Source organism: Cajanus cajan, chromosome 2 (genome assembly GCF_000230855.2).
Source record: "Cajanus cajan strain Asha chromosome 2, NIPB_CcT2T_4, whole genome shotgun sequence".
Classification (NCBI taxonomy): domain Eukaryota; kingdom Viridiplantae; phylum Streptophyta; class Magnoliopsida; order Fabales; family Fabaceae; genus Cajanus; species Cajanus cajan.
In genome coordinates this window covers 30,182,839-30,191,282 of record NC_138518.1, presented here as the reverse complement: position 1 = coordinate 30,191,282, position 8,444 = coordinate 30,182,839, and the positions used below count along the sequence as shown (strand labels likewise).

Sequence of the window (8,444 nt, the reverse complement as noted above, 5' to 3'; positions counted from 1 at the left end):
GTGTATGGTGGTAAGTTTGATGTTTTTAGCGATCATAAGAGTTTAAAATATTTGTTTGATCAAAAGGAATTAAACATGAAAAAAAGAAGGTGGATGAAATTTTTGAAAGATTATGATTTTGAATTACATTATCATCCAGGAAAAGCCAATGTTGTGACTGATGCATTGAGTAGAAAATCCTTACATATCTCTTCATCAATTATTCATGAGATGAACTTGATAGAAAAATTTAGAAATATAAGTTTGTAAATTATAGTAAGCTGGGATATAATACAATTGCATGCAGTTCAGATTACTAGTGACTTACATAGACAAATCTATGAGGCTCAAGTAGTTGATGAGTTCATTTAGAAGAAAAAGATATTGTTGGGACAAAGGGATGGTGAAAAGTTTAACATAGATCAAAAGGGAGTTTTGAGATTTAATGATAGGGTATGTGTGCCGAATGATTTAGAAATTAAGAAAATAATCTTAGGTGAGGCACATAAAAGCAAGTTGAGCATACACCCCAGTGCAACAAAAATGTATCAGGATCTTAAGAGAATGTTAGTGTCCTAAAATGAAAAAAAAAAAGTAGCACAATATGTAGCTACATGTTTGATTTGTTAGAAGGCCAAGATAGAACACCAAAAGCCACCAAGAATGCTACAATCCTTAGATATACCTGAATGGAAATGGGACAATATAGTAATGGATTTTGTAGTGGTTTACCACGAACAATGCATAAATTTGATTCCATGTGGGTTATCATGGATAGACTAACAAAATCTGCCCACTTCTTGATCATCAACATTAGGTATTTATTGGAAAATTTGATTGAATTATACATAAGAGAGATTGTAAGGTTGCACGGTGTCTATCTAGTATAATATCTGATAGGGATCCTAGGTTTACTTCTAGATTTTGGGGAAGTTTACATCAAGCTTTGGGAACTAAGCTCCATCTTAGCTCAGCATATCATTCTCAAACAGATAGACAATTAGAAAGGACCATACAATCCTTAAAAGACATATTGAGAGCTTGTGTGTTAGAAGATTCTGGTAGTTGGGATAAATATTTTCCTTTGATTGAATTCACTTATAACAACAATTTCCATTCTAGCATAGGTATGACACCCTATGAAGCCCTATATGAAAGAAAGTGCATAACTCTTTTGTGTTGGTTTGAAATTGGAGAAAATTTAATCTTAGGTCCTGAATTGGTGCAACAAACCACGGAAAAAATCAAAATAATTCAGGAAAAATTAAGAATGACTCAAAGTAGACAGAAAATTTATGTTGATAAGAAAAGATGACCTCTTGAATTTTAGGAAGGTGACTACGTATTTTTGAAAGTTACACCAACAACTAGAATTGGTAGGGTAATGAAATCAAAGAAACTCACTCCTCGATTTATTGGTCCTTACCAAATCCTCAAAAAAATAGGTATCGTTGCTTATCAAATTTCTTTACCACCTTTTCTTTCTAATCTTCACAATGTCTTTTATATGTCTCAATTAAGAAAATATATTTTTGATCCTTCTCATGTGATAATCTCTAATATACAATTAAAGGATAAGCTTACATTTGAAATAATGTTTGTACAGATCGCAGACAGAAGAATCAAGCAGTTGAGAGACAAACAGATTTCACTAGTAAAGGTCATTTGGCATAAAGACATTAGAGACGCTATGTGGGAATATTAGAAGTATGATAATCTTGATGTCATGAAGAAAATCGAAACGGGAAAGATGAAAAATAATTTTTTGAATATATTAGGCTGCACAAAATTGCATAAAAGAAGGATATATGTAGGGGTGTTCAAATTGCTAAATTGAACTAAACTAAAAGAAAACTAAACTAAACTATAATAAATAGTTCACAAAACTATATTGAACTAAAATAAATATTGATTAAACTAAATTAAACTATTATCTAGTTTAGTGCACTATAGTTCTAGGAGTTTGAACTAAACTATAATATCAACTAAATTAAACTATTATTAACTATAAACTAAATTGAACTACATCAAAAAAAAATTAAATCAAAATTTTTAAATTGAGCTACCAAATCATTGATATTAATTATGAATTAAATTTAAAATAGTTTGAAATGTAAAACAAGTATAATATTGATAAAAGTCCACATGATAGATTTTTCATTCATATTTTTTGAAAATCAATCAAATCTTATTAATTTTTAATCAATTTACTGATCTTATTAATTATTAAATAAAAAGGTTTAAAAACAATATCTAAATATTACATGTAACTATTTTTTTAAGTTAATACATTCTTTACAAAATAGTATGAATTTTAAAAAATATTATAAAAATGTATATCATTACTTTTATAATGTTGTAAACTCAATTAATTAATATTATAGTTTTTTTTATTAAAATAATATTTTTTAGCATCAAAAATAAAATTATTTGGATAATAAAGAGAGAAGTTTGTACATACATATATAATGCATTTTTTTTAAATTTTTATAATAATTATATTAAAAATATTGAAAGAGTAATAATTACGAAAGATATATAAATTTTTATTCAATTAATAAATGAAAATTAAATTTTTCTTTTAATCCTGTAAATTAATTAAAAAAAAATGTGTAGTTGTGCATAATAGCACTAAACCACTAGTATACTGACTCAAAAGTAGGCAATAGACACTACTACAAAAATACTATTTAACATCGCCATATTTACATCGGTTCTGGTAGAACCGATGTAAATTATAAACACGGTGGCAAACTTGTAAATAAATAGAAAATACAAACATATTTACATCGGTTGAGGGGAGAAACGATGTAAATATGAGAAATTTTACATCGGGTTTATGATTGACCGATGTAGAAATAAAATATGGGAGTTGTTCTACATCGGTTTTTCTTTGGACCGATGTAGAAATGAAACCCTAATAGGGCACACTACCCTTTCAACGCCGTCAGCCTCCAACCACACTCAAAACCATTCTCCTCGCGGAAGGCCTCCTCCTCTTCAACCACCTCATCCGCGTCCTCGACTCCGGAAGCGCCTTCGCCATTGAAAAGGCCTGCATAGCGCTTCAGGCGCTCAGCTTAACCAAGGACAACCTTATTAGGTTAATATATGAGTAGGGAATTTTGCGAGCAGAGAAAGGTGTTGTCGAGAGAGAATGTTGTCGACGGTGCTGGAAGTGATGCGCGCAACACACGAGGAGGTGGAACGGTTGGAGCAGCTGATAATGAAGGAGCTCCAGAATGAACTGAACACCAACAAAGAGTGGTTGTATCAGAGTCATCGTGTGCGGAACATAATCGACACCATTTCCTTCACCACTGAAAAGCTTGTACGTTTGCTCATTAGGTTTTTCTTCATCTTTTTCGTATTCACATCGTAGCCTAATACTCTGTTCTACGGTTCAGATTGAGATATATGAAGATAACAACAATGCGAGAAAGGATGAGATTGCTGCTCTAGGAGGCCAAACCGCCACCGGAATTAACGTTTTCAGTGCTTTTTATGATAGACTCAAGGAGGTCAGCTTGTATTTTTCAATTTTTAGATGTACTGCAGTTTTTTTTATTAGTTTTATAGAAGATTGATGTGGTGAAGCATCGAAATCGAAATTGTTGCATTTAAATCAATTCATGGTTGTAGTTGTATGTGGAATTGGAATGAGAATTAGAGATTTAGTCGGTTTTGGTAGAAAATAAATAGCTGGATATATGAAGTTTGGTTCTCGTAGTTATTTTAATTTTGCTGCTGGTGTATGTGTAACGGATTGGTTATTTTGTGGCATTACAGATTCGAGAGTATCACAGGAAGCATCCAATTGCACGCGTTGTTGACGCTAGTGATGATTTTGAAGCAATTCTCAAAGAGGAACCTCAAATTGCATAGTTATTTGAAATATGTTACAGTATCTAGCCATTTTATGACTGTGGTGCTTATTCATTGCTTTGATAATTTTCTTGCAGAAATTTTTTCTTTAGGGAAGGTTCATATTTGGACTAGATGTGAGATCACTGGCACTGACAATTTTTCTTATTGTTTCTCCTGTCGTAGTTTTCTGTGTCTTTGTTGCCAGAAAACTAATAGATGATTTTTCTGACCACTGGGGGATATCCATAATGGCTGTTGTTGTTGTGTTCACAATTTATGTGAGTCTTTATGTCTCATCCTCAAGATTTTTCTCTATATGTTGTTCAGCCTCTAACACTTTATTGAAGTGATCTGATTTGGTTATCTTCATTCATATTGGAACAATTTACCAAAAAAAGTGAGTGTTGTTGGTGGACGGCCATTTTCTTGTGGGGGAAGAAGAGAGCGAACTTCATTCCTTGGAAGATAGGGACATGGTGATAAGAGGTATAAGCAAGAGGTTTGAATTGTGGAAAGAAGTGGAGTCTAACACGATTGATATGATGATAGAAGACGACTTCGCTAGAGAGGATGGTGGGTGGAAGAAAAATATAGAGCAGATAAGAAACATGGCCGGGGAACTTGAACTTGCCATCTTTGGCTTTCTGGTGGAGGAATTTTCAGAGGAACTAGTATGTTAATTGAGGGTAATTAAATTTTGAAGCAGTTGAGGAACTTAGTATGAAATGTTATCTTTATTCTTTTCCTAGAAGAATATAGTCTGACTTGCAACCTATGGGATAGGCTAGTAATTGAAAAAAGAAAAAGTAACCCATAAAGATAATCTGGGTATATATGTACATGACTCGTGTTTGTAGTAGGTTGGGGATGTTGTAAGTCACCTTTCTTAATTTAATAATATAATTTTTACACTTCTTGATTTCATTCTTATAATTATTTTGGTGTTTAAATTTATGAAAAAATTATGAGGGATTGGAAGCTTTCATGGGCAACATGAAGATCATATGCAAAACAGAACTTGTCATGGTGATAGCATTTGATGGAGTAAATTAGTTTGGAAAGTGATTTTTGTTGGTTGAAAATTTTATTTGTACACGCAAAGAATTTTTTGAAAGGTGAATTTTGATGTGCTACACTTACATGTGTGTTTGGTTTACTAGTTGTCAATCTGTTATGCTTTGTTTCCAGCTATCAACTTTTTGTTTATTGCTTAATTATTGTTTGGTGATTGTCATAAGATAGAGGCATATCACCAATTTACCATGTTATGCACCCAAAAGATATTCTTTCCAACCCTATGCTGATGCTACAATCTTCTCAGGTCTTAGTTCTTCTTTTGTTAACATCTGGCCGAGATCCAGGCATAATTCCACGCAATGCACATCCTCCGGAGCCAGAAGGTTTGGACAGTAATATGGATGTTGGTGTTGGTCAGACTCCTCAATTGCGGTTGCCTCGCTTTAAGGAGGTTGAGGTCAATGGCATCCCTATTAACCTTTTGTTAGAACTTTTTAGCCTTTCACTTTCATCCTAGATATCATCATTGGCATATTAATTTGACTCTGCATATTATGCCTTCTACAAAATGCAGGAAATGGCTAAGATCATACAAGGAACAAAGATATTCTTTCTCATCTATTGAGGACCTGGGAAGTGTGGCTAGTCTAATTAATGATAGAAGTTTATCATTCTTATTGGAGGAATGTAAATCCTTTGAATCGTGTCTATCTTATGGCATATATGAGGTCATTTTTACTCTTTTTCTCTTTGTTATTTTTTATATAGCCTATTATATAGTAACATAGGAAATAAATTTACGTGTATAGGTTGATTTTAACTTCTGCAAGAAGTTTGATGAATTTTGTCTCCTTAGTTTACTTTATTTTCTTTTTCTATAATTAACTAGCGTGGTGTTTATCCAAACTGGCCTTAGAATTGCGCTGCTATTTTAATTGACACAATTGTGCTGCCATTACTTCCAAATTTATTGCTTCAATTCCTTAATTAAAATACTACCTTATCATTGTCTATTGCAAAAAGTTTATTTCCTATACTTTTCTGTAACTTCCATTTGGTATTTGATACAAACCATAACTGGCAAGAATTAGTTTGCATGGTAGCTTTATATAATTTAATATAAGTCATATCTAGTCTAATTTTGATATGAACTTTGGCATCATATGTAGGTAACTTGGCTGTGGCTTCTCTTCATGATTAAATACTTTTGCTTATAAACATTAACATAGGCTCTAGTCTAGTGCATACATTTGTATTTAATTACAGGTAATCAGAAATAATCCAAAAATAAGCATGATTTTTTTTTTATAAAAAAAAAACAATCTACATCGGTTCTCTGAAGAACCGATGTAAATTTAAGCCTAAATCTACATCGGTTCTCCAGAGAACCGATGTAGATTTATGCTTAAATCTACATCGGTTTTTCAGAACCGATGTAAAAATGTGCTCATTTTCTACGTCTCTCTATTCTACATCGGTTTTAGAACCGATGTAGATGACTTTAAAGAACCGATGTAAAATATGCATTTTGTAGTAGTGAGACAAAATTGAAAAGCTACGAAAAAGGTATTAATAATAAGAATTTAGGTTTATTAATAGTTTGGTCTAATAAACTACTCTTTAGAAAATAGTTTTAGATTTATAAAACTGAACATAAAATTCATTTTAGTTCAATTTTTATAAAAATAATTTAGTTTTTTCTATTTTAATTCAATTTAATTATTTATTAGTTTAATTCTAATTAATTATTTAGAACATTTCCTAATTATAAGTTTTTTTTAATAGTTAAAGTGCACTAAACTACTTTTTTATAATAGTTTAGTTTTTTAAACTAAACTTCAAATATAGTTTAGTTTAGTTTTTATAAAAATTAGTTTAGCTTTTTATAGTTTAGTTTAGTTTAGCTTTTACAATAGTTTAGTTTAATATAATTTTTTGAACACTCGTAGATATATGTACCCTATGTGTCTCGAGTAACAAACTACATATCTAGTATTTAAAAAATAACTAACTAAAAATAACTGACTTAAATAACTAATCTAATACCCCCTTCAAGATGGGAGGAAGATGTTGTCAACACCCATCTTGGACAAAATGCTTAGAAAAACATTTCTTGGCAGGGATTTTGTAAACACAAATGCAAGTTGATGAAACTTTCTAACATGAAACAGCTTCAGTATTCCTCTTGAGATTTGTTCTCGCATGAAATGTAGATCAATTTCAAAATGTTTTGTTCTTTCGTGAAAAGTTGGATTAGAAGCTATGTGAATTACGGCTTTGTTGTCACAATAAATTGTTGCATGTGTTGTACTAATTTGGAAGTCAGTTAAGAGATTTTTTAGCCAAATGAGTTCACTTGCCACAGAAGCAAGGGACTTGTACTCAACCTCAGCAGAGGAATGACTCACAGTTTTTTATCGTTTAGTTTTCCATGAAACTAATGAATTGCCTAGGAAAATGTAGAAGCATGTTGTTGACCTTCTACTATCAATGCAGGAACCCCAATCTACATCAACATAAGCATGTAATCTTGTGTCAGAATTGGCCTTAAATAGAATACCTTGTCCCGTAGTATTTTTAAGATATTTGAGTAACACGTTTACTGCATTCATATGATATGAGCGAGGATTAGACACAAATTGACTCATCTTGTGGACAACATAGCAGATATTTGGCTGAGATATTGTTAGATACAATAATCTCCTAATAAGCCTTTTGTATATGCCTGGATTTGGAAGTTTGGTTCCTGATTCTATATGAAGCTTGAGATTTTCTTCCATTGGAACAACATAAGGTTTGCAAGCAAGCATACCACAGTCTTCAAGAATGGCTAGAGTATAATGTCTTTGACATAAGTAAATACCTTCTCTTGATTTTAAGAGTTCCAAGCCTAGGAAAAATTTGAGGTCTCCTAAGTCTTTTAACTTAAATTGCCGTTGTAACATAGTTTTGGCCACATTGATCATATTTGAACTTGGACTACCAAGCACAATATCATCTACGTATACTAAAACTGCTATGAATGTAGCCTCCAAACCTTTTGTGAAGAGAGTGTAATCATACTTGGATTGTGTGTAGCCATGTGAAATGAGTGTGTTGTAGAACATGTTAAACCAACTTCTGGATGCTTGTTTGAGACCATAGATAGACTTATTGAGTTTGCAAACCAGAGGAGTTGTTGTTGTTTTTATGTTTGAGGTAGAATATCCTAGACGAATCTGCATGTATATTTCTTTAGCTAGAGTTCCATTTAGAAAGGCATTGTTGACATCTAGTTGAGTAAGATGCCAATGGTTGGAGGCGACTGCTGTCGCCACCGGCCCGAAACGGGCTTTCGGCATTCGCGATGGATGGTTGGACTCTTTTATTTGTTTAAAAATATGGATTGCTAGAATGACTTATTCTCAAACTGAGACCTTGTCAAACGAGCAATTTTATTAAAAGGCTCACCAATCCATGTTAATCCCAAGCGGGACCCTCCATGGATTAGCGGTTTTCATAAAAAGGAAGGGTTCATGGAGTCGCCACCAATGTTTTACTCAAAACATTGGAAAAAGAAGTTTAAGGCAATCGATTCAAAA

At 32.3% G+C, this 8,444-nt stretch overlaps 1 pseudogene; it reads left to right on the top strand.

Moving 5' to 3' along the window:
* The first annotated feature begins 3,160 nt into the window (after positions 1-3,160).
* LOC109794159 (splicing factor SF3a60 homolog pseudogene) lies at positions 3,161-3,864 on the top strand (annotated as a pseudogene).
* Positions 3,865-8,444: the final 4,580 nt, after the last annotated feature.